The 23,849-nt window shown below is 35.9% G+C and overlaps 2 protein-coding genes across 2 annotated transcripts in view; both read right to left on the reverse strand.

Moving 5' to 3' along the window:
• The window catches only part of LOC128249507 (adenosine receptor A2b-like), a 24,735-nt gene extending 20,160 nt beyond the window's left edge, over positions 1–4,575 (reverse strand). The window contains exon 1 of the mRNA XM_052973265.1: positions 2,212–4,575. The gene's annotated coding sequence lies outside the window, so the exon portion shown is untranslated. The remainder of the gene's footprint in view (positions 1–2,211) is intronic.
• Positions 1–23,849, reverse strand: part of LOC106883807 (uncharacterized) — a 158,537-nt gene that overhangs the window by 50,247 nt on the left and 84,441 nt on the right. The gene's annotated exons all lie outside the window — the stretch shown is intronic.

The following is a 23,849-nucleotide window of genomic DNA, read 5'->3' on the forward strand; positions in this document are numbered from 1 at the left end:
CAACTCTCAATTTTCATGCATCCTTATTTTTCCAACCATTATCTACATGAATTACCATTGAACTTTAAAAGCTCAAAGACAATATAATGTATTGGTATATTTATTTTTTTATATATTATTTTTTTTATATATTATTTTTTTCATTTTTTACTTTTTTGTAAAAAACATTTTCATTCTCCCTCTTCTTGAAAATTTGCCATGCAACGAAAGCCGGTTAGAAATCTTTATTAAAATATTCTTCCAGTTTAGCATTCTGCTTTATTATTATTTTTCATTTTCCTATTATTTCTCCACGTGCGGTTAACACAACCCCACTATTTACTGACTTATATATATATATACATACACATATATGTTCAACGGGTTTCTTTCAGTTTCCATCACATCAACTAATTTATGCAGGAGAGATGACAATGCAAGTGTACTGTGAGATATGTGAGATATGGATAACACCCATGTTCTTTTAATGACAGAGACACATAGGAAGTCAGTTATCAGAATGCAGGTAGTCGGTGACAAAATGACTGCAAATTACAAAGACTGGAAATGATGATGATGATCCACAACTTAGTAAGCAATCCTTCCTTCCTCAGCCACTGATCTGTGAAAGCAGTATTACCACCACCCAAGTTGGTGCAAATCCAAAACAGAAAGGTGCAGGAAATGGAGGCAGGTAGAATTTTGATATTGATTTGCAAACAGTTGGAGTACCATCTGGCACCACAATCTTGTATAGGCTACAAGCTTTACAATCATCACTAAACTTATATGAACTGAACTCATAAAAAAATACTCAAGTGAAAGCATATGAATGTTAAAGTACTCACAACATACAAAAGCATTAAGCAATCTATGTTAGAAAATTAATCTATTATCTTGGCATCAATTACATTATAAATATCAACAAGAAACCACCTGAAATGCTGCAACCCAAATCACAACAGGATACCAACATCACACATTTATACAACAAAACGTGTACTCACATTAAACATACAACCTGCAACTCTAACAGAATCCACAACACATATCCTACATTCACAACAAACAACTTTATCAACTAAAATTACTAATATAAATAATTTTTTACAACAAAAAACTACACCACTAACATCCCTGCAGCCCCAGAAGTCACATATGAACTAACACAAATAAACCTACAAGCAATACATACATATTCATTCACAAATAAACAAAAACTACTACTCAGACACATTCAAACTGTACCGGCACAACTCAGAACTAACTGTTTTTTCCTTAGCATACATATACATATGTGAACTAAATATGGATTACCTTTACTTTGATCCCATAGTGGCAGCCAATAATTTTGGTAGCTAAGACCTGCCTGAGAGAGGGATTCCACAAAGGGCAATACTCTGAAGGGATCCCTTCAAAGACACTAAAACCTGATTAGAACACAATGTAATTAAAAGATATACAGCAGTGTTTTCCAACCAATTTTCTCCAACACCCCAGAATAATTTTCCAGAAAAATGTATGCCCCACCTGTGGTTGGAAAAAAACAACTTTATTTTTAATATTTCATTATAATATACTTTCCTTAAAGAAATATCCACACTAGAGCATTAGAATAGCACTATACTGTAACAAACAGTCTTCACACAATATGCTTCGCTGGAGGGATTGGTTTGGCTAGGCTGAGTGTAGGTGTAGTATGTTTGCGGTGTTAAAAAAGATTTTCATAATTCTATGTCACACTAAAAAGAAAAAAAATTGGATCCCACACTCCATCATAATTTTTCCAAGCCCCTGTGGGGTGTATGCCTCACATTAGGAATCACTGATGTATACAATTCATATCAAGCCAATACTGGAGTGGACAAGTAAAACATAAGTTGATGTGACCCAAAATACTGACTAAATGTTTTTGGAAAACACAATAAACCAAGAGCTAGAAAGTGTGGAAAAGAAGTGGAAAGACAGACAGAGAATGAATAGAAATTGATGAAGTGATATAGTCAATATGACAAAAACAAAGGAAGAATAGAGATAAAATAAGAGACAAAAATGGAAAAGAGAGATAAGAGGATAATTGAATATGAAGAAAGAAAAAGACAAACAAAAATGAGATAAAATTGTAAAATAAGGAGAAAAGAAAGAAGGATAAATAGTTTTTATATGAAAACAATTTTGAAAAATGCAATGCATTAAAAAAAATAGTTTATAACAGGAAAAGTAAAAGGATACAAGGCCACCAACCAAAAAATATATCCACTTTGCAAAAATTTTCAGATAATAAGGCAAGTGAAAAATAATAACAAATGACATTAGGTAATTATCCAATTGTTTTCTTGTTAGAATATCCAGGTATAGTGTAAGGTGAGGCATTTCACTGAAATAATACCAATTGCTCAGTACAAAGGTGACAATTTATTGGGTAGTGCCAGTTGTTGGTCAGGAGGAGCAGCCAATGAAATAGGAAGAGATGAGCCACAGAATTAAAGACACTTGCTGGTTGGTTGTTAGCTGGTTCATTGTTCAGCTAGTGGAAATCCACACATTTTATATCAATCAGGTTTATTGAAAGTTGAGGTTGCTTTCCATAGAATGTAGGACAAGAGGTTATCCCCTAATTTTGCACCCACCACTTTATATAGAAACTACTATTGCTTTCTTATTGTTTTTTTTTTATTAAACTCATTCATTTTACTTTTTATTATTTTATTTCTATTAACTTTTCTATTGTATTTTAATATTTTCTTTTAATTACAATTAACAACTTAATTAAGGTTGTTGACATGAAATTATAGAAGTATGTGTTACAAATTTTTCAGAACAGAAAATTGAGAAAGTTGACTTAGTGGTTAAAAGAGAGTGAGATAGAAGTAATTACTTTTGGCTGTCAATAAATATCATGTAACAGATGTAGAATTTAATGTGTTCCATTGTGAGCTTGGATGTAACATACCTTCTAGTTCATATCTTTTCTCTTTCATATTTCAAACTAGATTTTTATCTCAATTTGTGTGCGTGAGAGAGAGAAAGACAGGTAGTCAGAGACAATGTGTATTCATATGTGCATGTGTTTTTATTTTAGTTACATGAGTGTTTACGCACATGCTATTTATGTAAAAATGAAAATAATTTAAACTTTTATCTTTTTAATTAAATAATATTTAAACAGAAATGAACTGATGTAAATGAGTTGAAAAAAATATATATGTATATAAAAACTAGAATATTGTCAATCCAAGCACGAGAATCACATCAAATAAATTAACTTCAAGAAACAAAAAAGACAATAACAACCACAGCTGATTCTATGGAGTAAATTTACGTATTGTATTTTTGTCCTGATTATTATTGCAGTTCAACTTATTTTCAGCATTTGTGCAAATAATTCACAAACATTTATCTAAACCAGTAATTTTTCTCTTTTTATTTCTTTCCTATTTTTCATTTCTTTTTTTTTTTTTTTTTTTTTTTTTTATAAATCTCAAGACAAGTTTAAAAGGGGCAAAATACAAACAAACCTAAATAAGTAGAAACAAAAACTGCAGTTATTTATTTTGTCTGGCAGAATAAAAGATTTTACTGCCTACAGTCTAGATAGGTGCAAGAATTTCAGTTGTGCATAAAAGCAGAAGTAATGGTTAAGACCAGCAGACATGAAATTATATGCAAAGTAAAATCACTAAGATGATTCTTGTTGGAGAGTAATGAGCAGGAGTACAATGTGTCCCTGACAGAAATTACAGTGCTAGAATAGTGACACATACAAACATACATACACACAAACATATATATATGATGGACTCTCCCAACAAAAATGATGTTTGAGTGTTCAACTTTTGCAAAACATTTCATTTCGAGTTGCCCTGCAATCACTTCAACACCTGACATGTGGTACACTGTGCACCTGTTCAGGCAACATTGATTTTGATGGAGGAAGAGAGTGAACTAATGTACATCGCATGCATTTGATCACTATAAACAAATCATATACGTATGTATATCAGTACACAAACACTGGTATAAATAAACAAACAATGGTGTAGATAAACAAACACTTGTATTTATATATACAATAATTACACACATGTAAAACAAGACAACAAAATCAAAAGTAATATTAAATGAACAAATACTGTGGAAAAGTGACAGAGTAAAAAGTTATCCATTTCTTTAACATTTCTGATCCAATGACCCCACATTCAGGTCCTATCATTACATAGGGTACAACAATCACCACTACTTTTTAAAACACTGTCCTTATTAACCAGGTGAAAAGACAAAATCCACCTACAGTAGCAGCAACAAGCAATAACACTCCTTCGTCAGATTATACAAACTGTGTAATTTCAAAGTGAAAGTAAAAAACAATAACAATATGGAGCAGGTCTTTTTCCTTAGTTAACGACTCTCCTTATGGTCAATTAGTGTACAATGTTACAATGTGTGTAATGTAGCCACTCTGTAGGTGGCAGTCAGTAGCAGGAACAATAACATTATTAATAATAGTGCTGGCTGGCCAGCAGCTACTGGGAATAGCAACAGAGAAATAACAGCTTTCCTATGTACATGTGTGTGTGTGTGTGTGTGCGTGCGCACACATACATAAGTGTGTATGTGCACAGATGGAGGCTACATTTGCCTGTACCAACGAATACACATATATATATATATATGTATGCATGTATGTGTGTATGTAGACACACACATACACACATGCTCACACACATATAATGTAACCTTAACACTTCAATAGATGTTTGGGTGTTTATACATATGTATACATAAATATGCATGTATGTATATGTAGATATATATATATATATATATATATATATATATATGATGATAATGATGATAATGATGATTATATGTATGTGCGTGTGTATATATGTATGTGTGTGTGTGTGTATATATATATATATATATATATTTATTTATTTATTTATATTTATATATATATATGGCCATATCACGTTCGAAACACTAGTTCTTGTCTGTTCATCAAAGTTAAGCAGTGTCGGGCCTCATTAGCACTTAGATGGGTGACCGCTTAAGAAACCTAGGTGCTGTAAATATTGTCAATCCAAGCACAAGAATCACATCAAATAAATTAACTTCAAGAAACAAAAAAGTCAATAAAATCTAAAAATATACAAATACCTATCGGTCACAGAAACCTGTGGTATACTGAGGAATCCGCAATATAAATTTACATATATTAGCCAGAAAAATCTGCGATGTACTGAGTGCACAATAGGTGAACTGCAATGTACTGACTGCATGACAAGTGAACCACGATATGGTGGGGAATTACTGTATACCGTGCTCAGGTGCCCAACAACTAAGAAATAACAAGCCATCAGGTGTACTGTTGGCAGATTTCAGGAAGCATGGAAGTTTTGATATATAACTATCATTTGATAGAAGGATATGTCTCGTAACTTAAGGTCTTTCATCCATCTTTTGCACATAACATAGGCTAATTACTCTAATGTATGCTTCATATTTGATACAGTTCAATGTCTAGTTTAAGAGAAATTTGGTTGATTATTTCAGGTTTGAATAAGCCTTTCATGACAGCTAAACACTTGGTTTTGTGAATATACTAAGGTATCACTCTGCCCCCTTTGAAAGAAATAGTGAGTGATTTATGAGTTTTGATGGCTATATTTAGCAGGTTGGTCTATCACTCAGAAGTTCTGCAGTAGTTGTTAACCAGGGCCTGACTTAGGTGAACTCAGGTCACTTAAACCTATGGTAAAAGAAGTTCTGATCACAAGGATAGAAATTCACTCGCACGCATGCACGCAGAGCAAATCCACTCACAAGGCTTTGTTTGGCTTGAGGTTACAATAGAAGACACTCACCCAAGATGTGGTTGGGAAGGAAACTTCTTATCACACAGCCACACTTGATTTACTTATATATTGGGTTATCTCATAAATAATGTGGTTTTTTCAATTGCATTCAACTAAAAGTTGGAGGAGGATGGGATAAACTACCTGCATCAATGTGTTTTAAAAGCAGGTAGTAATTTTACCTTGTCCTTATTCTTAATGCAAGTTTTGAAGAATGCAGTTCGATTTTAACTGTTATTTTTTCAAAGCTATAATGGAGCATATTCGGCATATTTTGCTCTATGAGCTCAATAAAGGCAAAAACTGAACAGAAAGTGTGAGGAATATTAATGCAGTATATGGGAATTGGACAATAAGCATAAGCCAGTGTCAATGGTGGTTCCAGAAATTCTGAGCCAGAAACTACAGCTTAGAAGATGAGCCTTGTCCTGGAAAATCTGCAGAGCTCAACAAGGACATCTTGCAAAACCCTGGTGGAACAAAATCCCATCATAACTGTTGAGTAACTAGCAGAGAAGCTTGGATTTGGTCATTCAACCATTCATTGGCATCTGCGCTAGAAGAAAAAGAACCATCTTTGGTTTCGAGACGAAAGGTATTCTTCCATCAGGATAATACTTGGCCACATACAGCAATGATGACATTCCAAAGGCTGGAACAGTTTGAATGGGAAACGATGCCCGACCCACAATATTCACCAGACATTGCCCCATCTGATTATCATTTATTCCACAGTCTTCAAAATAATTTGGATGGAAAAAAATATGAATTCTGTAGATGTGGTCAGAACAGGACTGGAGGAGTATTTTTCATCACAGACAAGTGAATTTTAGAAGAGAGGCCTTGCAAGTCTACCAGATAGATGGAAGAGCATTGTAGAAAATGAAGGAGAGGATATTTTAGATTAGAAAAGAACTTCGTTTATCTTAATTTTGAAAAATAAAAGAAGTATAAAAAAACCCACATTATTTATGGGATGACTCAATATTTATTTATTCTTGCTCAAGAAAGAAGCTCATACCTCTTTCTTTTTAACCATTCAATAACATGCACATGATCTTTGCACAATAAAAAAAGCTAAATAAATCTCTGACATTATCTTGATTGATATTATTCATTATCTCCATAAAAATGGAAGACATGACAAAAAAAATTTTCTCACCTTACATTTAGTCTACTACAATAGAAATGAAAAGTATTATTACAGAAAACATTCGATTTGTATAGGAATAGGTTAAACGAAAGCTGAGAAATTTTTTATAACTTCCCATCTCATGTCAATAAAGAATAATATTGAGATAATGTATCTTGTCCTATATTTTATTTTTATTATATGCTGTGCAAAGATTGCATGAAAATTACTAAATGGCTAACAAAAGTATGAACTTTCCTTTCTCAATAAAAGACAAGATTGTTTTTAAAAAATTTTAAACGCAGCCAGGGCTTACTAACATTGTTAAGAAGCAATAGTTGACTCAGTAAATGTGTAAATGTACTTTAAAAAGAAGAAAAACTGCTGACATGATAGAAGTAGTGAATTTTAAATATAATAGTGGTTTCAAATTTTGGCACAAGGCCAGCAAGTTCAGGGGAGGGAGTAAGTTGATTATATCAACCCTTAGTGATATAAACTGGTACTTATTTTATTGACTCCAACAGGATGAAAGGCAAAGTCGACTTTAGCAGAATTTGAACTCAGAACATAAAGACAGACGCAATACTGCTAAACATTTTGCCCAGTGTGCTAACGACTCTGCCAGCTAACTGCTTTAATTTTGCATATAATAATGAATGCGTGTGTGTGTGTATGCATGCGTGTCTGTCTGTCTGTCTGTCTGTCTGTTTGTGTATATAGGCTTTGGCATGGCTGTGTGGTTCAGAAGCTTGCTTAGGAACTGTGTGGTTTATGAGTACAGTCCCACTGTGCAGTACCTTGGGTTAGTGTCTTCCACTATAGCTCTGAGCTGATCAATGCCTTGTGAGTGAATTTGATAGACAAAAATGTATGAAAGCCCATTGCGCGCGCGTGTGCGTGTGTGTTTTTTTGTTTAATATCATTTCATAAGGTACAGGATAAATAAAACTACAATACTGTAAAATAAAAATTCACAAAGTGTTTGCTTCTCAAACAGAATTTTATTGAGCTATCTTAGATTTACTGAACCCAAAGTGTTTCTTCTTTGGTTTTACACTAACAATTTACCTTCTACTGATAGGATATGGTGTTACCATATTTTCCAGCACACAAGTTGAGGTAGTGTATAATACAAACATAGAGCTTAAACATTCAAACATTGTCATTATCTTTCCAACTCTTGCAGCATTTCACATGGTCATCCAAAGTTGTTTTAGTGTATTGGTCAACCAACGTTTTAGAGCTGTAAATTTTAGTTTGAAAAATTCAACTTGTATGCCAAAGAACACAGAGAGGGACAAATGTAGTAATTCAAACAAAATGATTGAGTGACAGATCAGCTTTAACTCTTTAGCATTCAGATTATTCTGTCATGTAATATTTATCTATTCACACTGTTTTGAATTAATAATGTATTATCTCATGGCTTCAAGATGTGATCATTTAGTTTTAGAATGACAGTGTAGAGCAGGTATGAGATGTTGGATCTGGCCAGTTTGATCACAAAAGAGACAGAATATTTTCCATTTCGAGCGTGGCCGTTTTCGTGCGGGTGACACGTAAAAGCACCCACTACACTCTCTGAGTGGTTGGCGTTAGGAAGGGCATCCAGCTGTAGAAACTCTGCCAAATTAGATTGGAGCCTGGTGTTGCCATCCGGTTTCACCAGTCCTCAGTCAAATCGTCCAACCCATGCTAGCACGGAAGGCGGACGTTAAACGATGATGATGATGATGATGATGTAGCCAGTTTAAATTTTAAGGGATTAAACAGTGTGGTGGTAGAAAGTATTCTTTTCCAATTTTCACCTTGTAAATACTTCTTCCCTGATGCATCTCTGTTGCAATGTCAGTTAAACATGGACAGTGCACCACTGCTGTCTGTGACCACACAAAACAGAGAAATGTAAAATCAGACACGAAATATGTAGTGATCACAGAGATTCAACAATGGATAACCAGCTGTAGAAATCAGAAAGAAGTTGCATTCTTCAATCAACAACTGTGTTTGCAATATTGGTGAAAACTTAAAACTTGAGCTCCAACATTTTCAGCTATTACAGGATTAGCTAAGAATAGAACAGGCAGAGTAGAAAATATGAAATTCATTTGAAACAAATTGATAGAGGACATGCATCAACATAACTATTCATACCTGCTATATAACTTTCAAATGAAGATTTATATTATATATTTGATGACCTCAAGGAAACACTGGGTTCTAGTACAAAAAATGTAAATGCTGTGGCAGGAGGTGACTATTTTGAAAATTTCACACATTAATCAAAATTGCATCACCTACAGGTAACAGGAGAGTTTGAAATAAGTCAAAAGTAACTGCAGCAGTTTTAATGAAACATATTATTGATGAAAGGTGATATACACCATAATACTGTTTTAATGTAGAGGTGACAATCTTGCTTTGGAAATAAATGCACATTTCTAAAGAAAACACAGCACTTAGTTTCAAGACTGCCACTACTCACATAACTCTCCTATTTGGTGGTAATGTTTCAGAAGATCTACTCCAAAGTCACTAGTATCATTCTGAGACACCAGGAGTAATGAAAAGATACTCTGAATCTCGTCTTGCTGGTATATGGCAATCAAATATAACAGAGGCTATCATCAGGAGTGTTTCAAGATTTTACTTTGTATTTCAGCCCAGCTGTTAAAAGTATTGTCAAGCTAAGAACCTTGAAAATAAAATATTGCTTTTCATGAGCAATGCTCCAGGTTACCCATCAAACTTAGATGAACTGACCATCTCCATCCATATCCAACTTAGTTCAACCTGTATAGCATGGAACTATTTTTTCTTTCACTTGAAAAAATTTAGCAGCTTGGTATGTAGCAGTGAAACATCAAGCTGATAAGGCATCTGTTTTGGAAACCATATCCATTCTTGGTCAATCATCAGATATTAATTCTAATAAAAGTCATTGTTTCCCACAGACTTTTTTTTATTTTCTCGTTCTTTGTGGAAAGCCTATTAGTAATATTTTCAGTGAACAGCACTGAGCTTTTTATGGAATCATGTTTTGGCAAAATATATCTAGATTCTTCAAAAGGCTATGATTACAAATATACAGAATATTATGAGTCAAATACAAATTTCTACTTCAAGGGGAGAAGGGGGGTCAGTGAGGGAATGCTTGGATATAATTCTCAAGTTGCATAAACCGTAAAACCACTTTATATACCAATAAATTAATAAAATGGCATTTAATTTACACTTCTATTTCACTGATATTTAAAATATTACAATGAAAGAGTAAAAAGAAAAAAAAACTTCTAAAACTGATTATGATGAGCTATGAATTCTAAAGTTAACCTGAATATATTGTCTGTAAATAAGTTGAGATAGACATGGTTGGTATGATGAGACAGGTCAGACAGGTAAATAGAGCAGTTCATTTTAGATTTTCAAACAGCTGTGAAATGATAACGATGATAATGGTGGTGGGGGTGTACCATTGCCACCAACTTTTTTGTTTACAACCAAATATGATCACAGCTATAAAGCAGTAGTAGTACATACTTTATGTTTACAATCAAGAGTAAAGTATTGAACCAAAATACACAATAATATCAACATGGTAGCCTCTATGTGGTTACTGAACCTGTTAAAGAGCAGCAGGTTCAGTGACTATTCACTTTCACATCTTATTATTCTGTCATAAGAGAAAAAGGACAGACACACTGGAGAATATAGTCTGAGGCTTGATATGTCTGGAAATAAGATGGAATAATTACAACTGGTTTACCGTTAACTTAAATCCACTTGATTACAACTGATTTAAGACCAAACAACAGCTACAACTGTATCATTATATAATTTAGCATCTGCTTTCTATGCTGGCATGGGTTAGATGATTTGGTTGAAACTGGTAAGCTAGAGGGTTACACCAGGTTCCAATCTGATTCAACATGGTTTCTACAGCTGAGTGCCCTTCTTAATGCCAACCACTCCAAGAGTGTGATGCGTGCTTTTTACATGCCACCAGCATGAGTGCCAGTTACAGGACACCAGCATTGGCCACAACTATGATTCCACTTGGCTTAATGGGTCTTCTCAAGCATAGCGTATCACCATCACTTACCATTGCCTCCGTGAGGCCCGTGACATTTGTATCAGCAGTATAACTGCACTAAAAGTAGATCTGACAAATTTTAAATTTACAATTTTTAGGTTAATATCAAACTCTTTAACCTTTTAGCATTTAAGCTGGCCATAACCAGCCCAAAATATTCTACCTGTTTTATGTTCAAACTGACTAGATCAAGCCTTTCACACCTATTCCACACTGTCGTTCTAAAAATAAACACATCATTGAAATCTCAAAGCAAAATGATAATGCGTGGCTGATTCAAAACAGTGAGAATAATTAGCATTATCTTTGACAGAGTGATCTGAATATTAAAAGGTTAACATTGTTCTTTGACAGTATCAGTCAGAAAATACTGTACAAAGCTAAGATTAAATGTTTCACAACTAATTCATCATAAAGTGGTTACAATTATTATAATATAATCAGGAATTATTTTGACAGTTGTGAAGGCACATGGCTCAGTGGTTAGAACGTCAGACTCACAATTATGGGGTAGTGAGTTCGATTACTAAACTGGGTTGTGTTCTGTTCTTGAGCAAAACACTTTATTTCATGTTGCTCCAGTTCACTCAGCTGTAGAAATAAGTTGCAATGTCACTGGTACCAAGCAGTATCAGCTTTTGCCTTTCCCTTGGATAATATCAGAGGCTTGGAGAAGGGAGGCTGATATGCAAGGGTGACTGCTGGTCTTCCACAAACAACCTTGCCTGGACTTGTGCCTTGGAGGGTAACTTTCTGGGAGCAATTCCACGGTCATTCATGACTGAAGGGGGTCTTTACCCTTTTCACCCATTTTGACTGTGTATAATAGGTGATTCAATCACCTACAGTGACTTATTAGCATTGATCTTTACTGGCCTTTCAACATCAGCATCATCTGATGTCCATTTTCTGTGTTGGGATGGGTTGGATGGTTCAACAAGAGCAAAGGAACTAAAGGACTGTGTCAAGCTTCATTCTCTGTTTCAACTGGGTGCCCTTCCTTATGCCAACCACTTTACAGGGTGTACTGAGTGTTTTTATGTGGCACCAACACTCATGAGAGTAGGGGAGTAGTAGTGAGGGAAGTGTCTTTATTCCAGGTGATGAGAGTTATGATTGAAGGACAGAAACAGGGTCTGGCGGTAGGGAAGAAACATGGTTACCCCAGTTGAAAAAGAAAGAGAATGGTGGTGAATATGAGACAGGGTGGACCCTAAAATTAAAGGAAGATGAATGAAAGAGAAGTGGTATGGGTGGGTATGAAGTATGTTAAATTATTATTTTAGTGATGTGGTCCAATTTATGATGAATAACATCTAATAAAGCCCTCTGCTCAAAAGAATGTTGCATATACTTGAACTAAGGTCTCATCTACTTTTCAAATCATCATCATCATCATACATCTGTTGTCCATGCTGACTTGGGTTGGATGGTTTGACCAGGGCTGGTAAGCTGGGAGGCTGCACCAGACTCCAGTCTGAATTGGTATGGTTTTCTATGGCTGGATGCCCTTCCTAATGCCAACCACTCCAAGAGTGTAATATGTGCTTTTACATGCTACCGGCATAAACTCATTTGTATGAAATGTGAGTGTGTGTGTGTGTGTGTGTGTTTGTGTGTGGAGTGTGTGTGTGTGTGTGGAGTGTGTGTGTGTGTGTTTGTGTGTGTGGACATTCCCAAACACATCTGTAAATATTCACATGTGTGTATGAGAGTGTGTGTGTATACATATATATACACACACACAAATATGATACACACACACACACACACACATGATACACACACACATACATATATATATACAGACACACACACACCTGTGGAGGTGTGAGAGGGGGTGAGTGAGTGGATGGATGTGTATATACATACACCCCCACACATACACACATTACAAACTATTCTCTCATACAGCTTTGGAGATGGGTTTTGAAATAAAAAGTAAAGAATTGACAAGGTAAGTAAACAGATTAAATGTATGAGTGCACAAATGGATGTTGGCGACACCCCACCACCACCACCACCACCACATCAATAAAAGCAGATGACAGCTTGTTGTAAAAATGTAATTGAAAAGAAAAGAGATCAATCACTCCACAAAATACTGAGTCTCTTACTTTGCTAAATAAGCAGATATATAGATCTAGTAATGCTAAAGTTATAACATTATACATAATATTATTTATGTAGTTAGCTGTTGGATATTTTTCACTGAAATTTGAAATTAACTGAAGCTGCTTTGTTGATTAAAATAACATCAACTGATTTACTGACCCTTTTAATACCAGCCCTGATTTTAAGAAAAAAAAACTTCCTGTTTTAAAGTGATCTAAATTAAAACCTTCCAAAAATCAATGCTAATTGATGTCCCAGACACCAGTTTAACAATAACAAAGTTTTATTCAACTCTTTCTAACTGAAACAAAGGCAATATATTCCAACAGAAATATCCTAACAGACGAATTGAAAAAAAATTATTATTTTGTTTATTATTACCATTATATGTACCTTCCTTCATTGGACACTAAACTCCACTTGCGAAGACCTGTTGAGGCAAGTGAAATCGAAATCGAATTAAATTCGATGATTGGCACCCATGCCAACGTCTCCTTCATTGGAAACGAAACTCGGCTTGCGAAGACCTATTGGGGCAAGTGAAAGCGAAACCGTCAATGGTACCTGTGCCCAACATCGCCTTCCTGGCACTTGTGCCGGATGGCATGTATAAAGACATTCGAGCGAGATCGTTGCCAGTGCCGCCGAACTGGCTCCTGTGCAGGTGGCACGTAAAATACACCATTTTGAGCATGGCCGTTGCCAGTACCACTTGACTGGCTTTCGTGCCAGTGGCACGTAAAAGCACCCACTACACTCTCGGAGTGGTTGGCGTTAGGAAGGGCATCCAGCTGTAGAAACTCTGCCAAATCTGATTGGAGCCTGGTGTAGCCATCTGGTTTCACCAGTCCTCAGTCAAATCGTCCAACCCATGCTAGTATGGAAAGCAAACGTTAAATGATGATGATGATGATATAAATGTACATGATCCCCATGGGTACTGGTGCCACGTAAAAGCACCCAGTACACTCAGTAAAGTGGTTGGCATTAGGAAGGGCATCCAGCCATAGAAACCATGCCAAAACAGACAACTGGCCCAGCCCTCTGGCTTGCCAGTTCCTGTCAAAACCATCCAACCCATACCAGCAGAGAGAACAGATATTAAATGATGATGAAGATGGCAGTAGCAACGATGACGATAACGACAATGAAAGAGATGAGGCTGAGTAAGTTAGTTTGCTGAGATCTACAAAAATGGACTTGCTGAATAGACAGACCTTCCCCAAAGCTCGAGAAATATGAGTAAATTCATTCAAATTATAAAGGCTCTTGCCAGTAAAAAGGGTTGGGAACCATAGCTGTACATGGTCACAACTCGGTTGAAATAGCAGGCAAATCTCCCTCGAGAAAATACATCTTACCATATCAAATAATGGAATGATACATTTGAAACATTAGGCATGAAAAATAAAACAAGTATAGTCACAGCTAGTATACTGTTGATCAAAGATCTGCTCAATGAGAGCTGACTGAAGTTAAATAACAACTTGCAACATGGCCATCACGACTGTTTTTATCCCACTTTTAATATTACTATCTTCCGCATATGACTGTCATTACTCTCACAACACCATATTGTCTATTTCTCTCTCAAGCCACTCCACCATCAATACTCTATTGTCACCCACAACCACCAGCATCACTACTCACTCCTACAACTACTGCCCACTCACATGGTTAAGTAGGCATGTGTTGGTGGTGGAACAATTGCCATTCAGCATAATGGTATTTATTGATATTCTCTTTCGCCCATCTTCACACCAATATATATATATATATATATATATATAGATATATTGGTGTGAAGATGGGCTAAAGAGAATATATACTACATGTATCAACATATAAATTGTATATATAAAAATAACCATTTATATATATAGATAGATAGAAACACATATTCATATCTATATATATACATCTAAATACAGATGTGTGTGTGTGTATGTATTTACATATATATTTATACAGACACACACATATATATATATACTTATGAGTTATCCATATATGTATAAATGTATGTACATGTGTATGTATATATATATGCATGTGTGTAAGTGCTTATATAAATAAATAAATAAATAAATATATATATATATATATATATATATATAAATATATACACACACGCACACATATATATACACACATACACACAGACATATATACACACACACACACAGACACAAAACCATTATTTACCCATGAACACCAATATTGTTATTTGCATTGATTTTCAAGTTGTAGTTTGTTATCTCTTTAGGTTAGCATGTGGGTGGTAGAGAGAGAGAGAGAGAGAGAGAGAGAGAAAGTAATTTTAAAAAGACATTAATGAGTGTCCTTTATATGACATTCTATATGAATGCAAGTGAGAGAAAATAAAGGCAAGACTGTTAAATAAAGAAAGCTCTAAATGTGTGTACATGTATGAAAGGGTGAGAGAAAGAAACACATATCATCATCATCATCAGCAGCAGCAGCATCATTATCATCATCATCATCAATGACATCATTTTTATATGCAGTTTCTTCACTCATAGCCATGGGTTGGACAAGACTCACTGAGGTAATGTTCTATGGCCAGATGACCTTGACAAGGCCAACCCTTACTTGTTTACAAGTAAGCTATTTATTTCACGTTTCCCACACGAAGTTTCCAGACTTTAATGTTTATGAGGGAGGGAGACAATGTCCACCAGATGATGTTGGCTAACACAAACACACACAGTGACAACATATACACATCTGCATGCATGCGGACACAGATACACAAGAGATATACCCACATGTACATGTGCATGTGTGTGTGTGTGTGTGTGTGTGTGTGTGTGTGCGCGTGTGTGTGTGTGCGTGTGTGTGTGTGTGTGTGTGTGGATTAGGTGAATTGGCAGAGTTGATAGAGTACTTTGAAGTAATCATTCCATGTTCTGAGTTCAAACTCAAGCAAGATAGACTTTAATTTTTATCCCTTCATGGTTCATAAATAAAGAACGAGTCCAGAACTGGGCTTAATTTTTCTCTCTCTTTCCTCCTGGAAGATATTGGCCATAGCCAGACCTAGAGGTGGTTGGGGTGAGCCAGGTTTAGATACTAGGGATATATCATATATGGTGTTGTCCCTGCGATACCACTGGGAGTTGAAGATGTAAAAGAAAGACAGAGGCATCAAAATCATCATCATCATCATCATCATCATTGTCATCATCATCATTGTCATCATCATGCACTGCTGCTGCCATAGGCATGTTATAAAGTCTGCCTCAATATGTTTTGTCCAGACCTTACCAGCATGGAAATATGGATACAAATGTGATGATGAAAATGACAATGATGACGATGGCAGCTGTGCCGCCGCTGCTGTCATCATCATCATCATCATCATCAATTTTATTTCCATTTCTCAAGACCAATATGGTTTGTGCGAAACGTACTGGAGCAGGCTATTAACTTGACTGGGTTTGCCATCCACCAAAGCTTGACAACCAACATTGGTTTGTTTATGTCCCTGCAATTTAGCATTTCAGCATATAGAGTTAGATAGAATATATACTGAACTTTAAAAAGAAATATAAGTACTGGGGTCAAGTTGTTCAACTAAAACCCATAAAGGCGGTGCCCCAGCATGGCTGCGGAGGTAGTACAACATACAGTTTTGTCAAGAGTCATGGCGACCCTTGACAAGAAAGATTATACATTCCTTTTTGCGGGCCCCGATTTGTCGGTGCAGAGTTGTCAGCAGGCAGCAACTCAACTTGCTTGGGGGCCCCAATGAGGAGGACTAATTTCTTAAATTGTAAGAGGTTTGTAACCTCATATTTTGTAATTCACAGGAAGAACTTACAGACATTGAAAATTTTGAGGACTAAAGTTTTTATTGTAAGAGGTGTAAAAACCTCGTATAAATTGTAAGAGGTTTGTAGCCTCATATTCTGTAATTTACAGGAGAGAACATTGTTTTAGGGAGATGAGGGGTCGGCGGGCGCCACTTGTCTCCCTCATTTTATCATTTAATTTTATTATCATTCATCTCATTAATGTACTAGTCTAGCCCACAACTGCTTCTTCTGTGTAATGCCCTGGTGGCAAATCAAATGAAATAAAGAAGTTTGCTTCCAAACCACATGGTTCAGGGTTCAGCCTACTCTGTGGCACCTAGAGCAAGTGTCTTCTACTATAGTCTCAAGCCTATCAAAGCCTTGTGAATGGATTTGGTAAATGAAAACTGAAACAAGCCTGTCATATATATATATGTATATATCTGTGTGTGTGTCTTTGTGTCTGTATTTAGCCCCACCACCACTTCACAATCAGTGTTGGTTTGTTTACATCATTGTAACTTAGCAGTTTGACAAAACTGACTGATAGAGTAAGTACCAGGCTTTAAAAAATAAGTACTGGGATTGATATACTTGACTAAAAATTCTTCAAGGTGGTGCCCTTGCATGGCCACAGATAAACGATAAAAAAATAATAAATTATAATTTGCTCTTTCATGCCAGGTATGATAGAGTTGGAGGCGCAATGGCCCAGTGGTTAGGGCAGCAGACTCGCGGTCATACGATCGCGGTTTCGATTCCCAGACTGGGCGTTGTGAGTGTTTATTGAGCAAAAACACCTAAAGCTCCACGCGGCTCTGGCAGGGGATGGTGACGAACCCTGCTGTACTCTTTCACCACAACTTTCTCTCACTCTTACTTCCTGTTTCTGTTGTGCCTGTAATTCAAAGGGTCAGCCTTGTCACACTGTGTCACGCTAAATATCCCCGAGAACTATGTGAAGGGTACACCTGTCTGTGGAGTGCTCAGCCACTTGCACGTTAATTTCACGAGCAGGCTGTTCCATTGATCAGATCAACTGGAACCCTCGACGTCGTAAGCGACGGAGTGCCAACAACAAATGGTAGAGTGGATCTTGCTCCAGTTTTTATTAACTTTTCATTCTGCATCCATTTAGACTTTGTCTTTTGTTATAACTTTCTGCCATCGTTTTGTGTTTGGTCACTGTGTTTACCCATCCAATTACAGACAGGCTATCCATTTCATTAAGATGTCTGTATAAGGGAGTTTAGGGAAGCTCTCTTTGATGGTTTCCACACAGTAACTCACTGTTCAGCACAGCCTTGAACATCCTAGTAGTATCCACCCTGTGGTTCATATATCTCTACGAGTGAAACTGTGATGCCAGCAAAATAGGCTCAATATCATCATCATCATTTAAGATCCATTTTCCATGCTGACATGGGTTGGATGGTCCAACAGAAGTTGTTGGGCCAGTAGACTGAGCCAAGCATATATATACATACATATATATATATATATATATATATATATATATATCTGCTTTGGCATGATTTTTACAGCTGGATGCTCTTCCTAATGCCAGTCACATGATAGAGTATACTGAGTGCTTTTATGTGGCACCAGCACCAGTCAGATTAGCAAGTAACTCACAAGAAAGACACCCATTCAACTGAGTAGGGTGTTGTGTTGAAGGAAGTGGCTCCTGTCAAACCATCCACCCCATGCCAACATGGAAGGCAGATGTTAAATGATGATGATGATGGTAATTATTAAACTATATCGCATAAACACAAACTGACATTGGATTTTAAAAGTTATTTACGATAACCATAAAATGAATAAACATTCATGTCCCAAAATTGTTAGTGTCCTTAAAACTGATATGTTGAACATATAATAATTAACAGATACTATCACTCAACTATGGAAAGTTTATCACAGAAGTTTTGTGTGTCAATTCTTCTCGAAGGTTTCTTAACAATGCATTCTGTTTCCAAATTTTGAGCATTATCAAGCAGACATAAAATGGTCTGTTAGTTGGCCAATCCTTTGATGATGTATGAGGGAGTGCTGAAAAGTTCCCTCATACAGAAGGATCACTTAATTATGATTTTATTCAACATATTCCACTCTCAGATTCACACACTTATTACAATGTCCTTCAGTTTTTCTAAGCCTTATAAAAGATCTCAGAATGTTGGGCCTCCAATCAGGCTTTTTGCCAAACCCTTAAAGCCAGGAACTTTTCAGTATCCCCTCGTAAGTACTGCACTTTATTTATAATGTTTAAATACAAAAAAAAAACAGGAAAAAGGAGAGATAAGAAAAGGAAAGAAAAAGAAAAGAGAGGGTGGAAGTAAAGCAGCAGAAGATGGAGGGCGAGACAATGGTCCACATATCCCAGAACAAGTGGAGCGCTCAGCTGTGCTGTGTGGTATTGACCATGATGGCATTGACATGGAGAATGGTCAGCAACATTCTCTGCAGCAGCCACTCCACCTCATGGAGCTTATTTCTCTGACAAGTTCATTGTTATCCCTATTTTGCAGAAGAAATTGGTAGTATAGGGTCCTAGAACACCTGACATTTCAACGGCAACTGGGACAAACTGATAGTGGTATTGATTTTTTTCTTACCTCCATGTTACATGTTAAGACGCCCGGGTTTGCAGCCAATGCTGCAAGGTTGGAGCTGCAGAACATGTCACTGCATATCATGTCCCAGAATAGAGATCTGCCTCCCTGGAATGGGAAGATGATTATTCCATCATGGTGCTTACCATTCCTGTGGCCAAGACCTGCTGACTCAAGTTGAGACAGGGAGCCAGCCGCATAAAGCCCCTTCTGATTATGTTATTCAGAGTGGTGTGTCAGGGGAAATTGGACCATGCTGGAGTAGCAGGATAATGGATGCAAACTGAATTCATCTACTACAGCCGCACAGCAACATTTGTGCAGCTCAGATATGTGGAGACCGAGGTGTTGGGCCACTCTGATACGGGTGCTCTGAGCATCTAGAAAGATACCAGTAGGTGAGGTAAAAAGGTAAAGTTTTCATATTGAGTCATGGTGACTCATGGCATATATATTTCCCACTTGAATGGGATACTCATTTTTGCCAGCTGAGTGGACTGGAGTAATGTGAAATGAAGTGTTTTGCTCAAGAACCACAACATGTCACCCAGTCCAGGAATCAAATCCACAATCTTATGATCATGAGTCCAATATTCTAACCACTAAGCTGCACACCTCCACAGTAAGTGAGGAGGCTACCGAATTGAGCCATGCACTGCTATTTGGCTGCATGGCAGAACAGAGGTAGGCAAGGTGGTGCTGGTCTAACAATGTTTCTAACCATTTGAAGGTGGACTTGTATCGGATGTCACTCCAGTTGCGTTAAACATCTGTATTCTGGGAGACAGCAAGCCCATCAGAAATCCAGTCAACTAGATCTGAATTTAGCTCCAGAGCCATCCCAAAGTATCTCACCAATCAGGGTATGACTGGAGAAAACCAAGGAAAAGTAGTCAAGTAATTGGATTCTGTGAATTGTACTGGTGGTTATATATCATTATTAGAAATAATTACAACAAAGGTGAAGTGGAGTTGGGCATGGCAATGAGTGTCTAGAGCAAAACAGTCAATGCTACTGAATTGCATCTCTTTAGCTTCTGCAATCAAACCTCATCATGGTCAATTTTTGTCTGTCTTATTTCACGGGTTGGTAAAATAAGTACATGTAGCCTTGTTTATCACTGATTCAATGCTCTCTGATCCAGGATAACACGATACACTGTATGGTAGATCATGTTACACTAATCACAGATTGATTTGTGACAATATGAGTTAGTGGTCCATTGAAGATTCTGCCTGGACTACAAACAAAAACATGTCCCAGAGACCACCCATAATGCTCATTTACCAAGAATGCACTGACTATCACATGTCATTACATGCCTGTACCACAAAACCGCATATTTTTTATACAGATTTATGTACTCATACCTATCAACATAGAACCAGTGAGCAGAAAAAATACAAAGGCACCTGATCCTAACAAACGATATATAGATATGTCTACACTCAACTGAAAAAGAGAGATAATTAAGAAAATAAGCGATGGGAGAAGCTTCGCCGCTGTGGGCTGTGTGTTTGGTGTTAATGAATCTACCATTTGTGCCATTTACAAAATGCATGGGGATGTTTCTTATAACTCTGACTTGTTTATCACCATGTGTCACAAGCCCTGTGATGAATGAGAATAGACATTAGACATACCAATAAATTTATGGGTAGGTCTAATCAACTTTATTTATACAGTTTGTGTGCCTCTGTTATAAATTATTATTTTTGGCATAATCACTTAAGTAGCAAGAACATTCGAATTGCATTTTTGGAAGCTTTACATAATAAAGATGCACTCACACAAACACACACACACTACAATGTCATAGAAGTACATGAACATCCTGTGTCAACAATACTAGTTCATTGTGTGTACACATAAATAGTGTAGGTGATAAATATAGAGATATCTAAGATATATCTAAAGATAAGCATACAGATATCTTATTGGGCAGAATGGCCTTCCAGATGCCTTAATCATCTGAAGGAAAATTTCCCAAAAAAGAAGCAGTCACTTCTAAAATATTTCAAATATGTTAATGTCCTTGGGAAAGAAATATTTCATGAACAGGGCGAAGCATTATGTCATCCACTTATGGACACTCTGGTTCCATCATCAACCCATTAGAATTAAAACCAGCTGTATCCAGCCCAAATGTTCTACATGTTTCATGTTCAGACTGGCCAGATCTGGCCTCTCACACCTACCTTACAGCATCATTTTAAACATAAATAATCACATCATTGAAATCTCAAAACTGTAGGATAAAGCATGATTAATTCAAAACAATATGAATAAATAGGCATTACATTTAACAGCGCTAAATGCTAAAGAGTTCTTTAGCATTCACGTTATTCTGTCAAATGGAATGTTTATTTATTCATATTGTCTTGAATTAATCATGCATTATCGTGTAGCTTTGCAACTTTGATGAGGAAACTGTTAATTTTTAAAATTATATTATAGGTTAGTGTGAGAAGCCAGATCTGGCCAGTTTGAAGATAAAATATTTTGGCTGGATATGGCTGGTATAAATGTTAACGGGTTAAATTACAATGAAATATTTATTCTGTATTAAAATATCATCTATGAAGTGGTGCTCTTATAATGTGTTGAAAGGGTTATTTGCTTAAAAAGCTTGCATGATCATCAAACAGAATTCAGTGAGGCAGATTTTCTATAGCCAGATGCTTTGCATGTCACCAGTCTCCACTAGTTTCTAAGCAAGGTAATTTTCCAGTGACCAGATACGCTTTCACAGAAGGTTGAAAATGAATCATACCATTTGTACGACGGGTAACACTAATTTACAACTATCATGTGATGTCTAGTCAATGAGGCACACGCACACTCATGCATGTGGTCTTATGGTAAGAAGCTTGCTTCCCAACTACATGGTTCCAGGTTCAGTCCCACTGCATAGCACCTTGGGCAAATGCCTTCTACTATAGCCTCAGTCTAACTAAATCCTTGTAAGTGGATTTGGTGGATGGAAAATTGAAAGAAGCCTGTTGTATATATATATATATATAATAATAATAATAATAATAATAATAATAATAATAATAATAATAATAATAATAATAGGGATAAAAATCCAAATTTACAGGTAAAAACTCAAATTCAATTTATCAAAAATTAATATTAAATTAAGTTTCACAGTATAAAATATATAAATATATAGTTTTAGAGAAAAGAACCAAAGTTCATGAACTCATTTATGAAAATCCACAGTCACATATAGAAAAATTAATAAGTAAAAGCACGATAACTAAGTATAATATACTACAAAGTAAAAATCATAAGATAATGATAATAAAACGACTACACATGTTTCATAACCAAGTTTTCAAATAGAAAATAAAATATATTCAAATCGATTAAATCAATCGAAAATCAATTTTATTCAAAAATATAGCTAATCTTCAGGTCAAAATACAACAATAATAATAATAAAAAGAATGCACAGATTTAGGTTTGCACTTGTCTCATCCTCATTTTTTGCTGCACGTTGTGTGTTTGTTTGCTGTTCAATTTTGACAGTCATTTTATAGGAGACATTTTTTTGGTTAGGAATATCAGTAAGTAATAGTCAAATGAAATTACAAATGCTGTGTCCTGTCAGTGTTAGTGCTGAAATTCTGATGTTATATTACAGGAATGGAAGGCAAGGTAACAGTAAGTAATAGTCCAATGAAATTACAAATGCTGTGTCCTGTCTGTCAGATTTAATTTTACTCGTCCTGTATGTGTATTATATGAGAAAAACGTAATAATTGAAATAGAAAAAAGATGGATTTCATATACAAACTTCTGTTTATTTTTCAAGTTGCAATCCAGCAACTTTTAGTGTTTGGCCCTGACTTTTATTAATGCTCATGGCAAAAGAAAGTGGGATAGGAAACTCTAAGGGCTTAAATTTGAATGGGCTATTAGTTGGTATAACAGGTATGCGAAGAATGAAGACAGTGTCACCTTTACTACAACCAGTGAGAATATTTGCCTCAATGCAGCTCATCATAGGTTTGTGCACTATTAATGTTGCCTCCCTTGAACCATTTACTTTCACTTTATGAGACCAACAAACACGAATGGACAGAATCTCTCTTTTATATATATATATATATATATATATATATATATATATTATCACCATCATCATTCATATACACAAACAGCCAAGATACACACATATATGTATACACACATATATGTATACATACATACATACATACATACAT

The sequence above is a fragment of the Octopus bimaculoides genome, chromosome 15, assembly GCF_001194135.2.
Source record: "Octopus bimaculoides isolate UCB-OBI-ISO-001 chromosome 15, ASM119413v2, whole genome shotgun sequence".
NCBI lineage: Eukaryota > Metazoa > Mollusca > Cephalopoda > Octopoda > Octopodidae > Octopus > Octopus bimaculoides.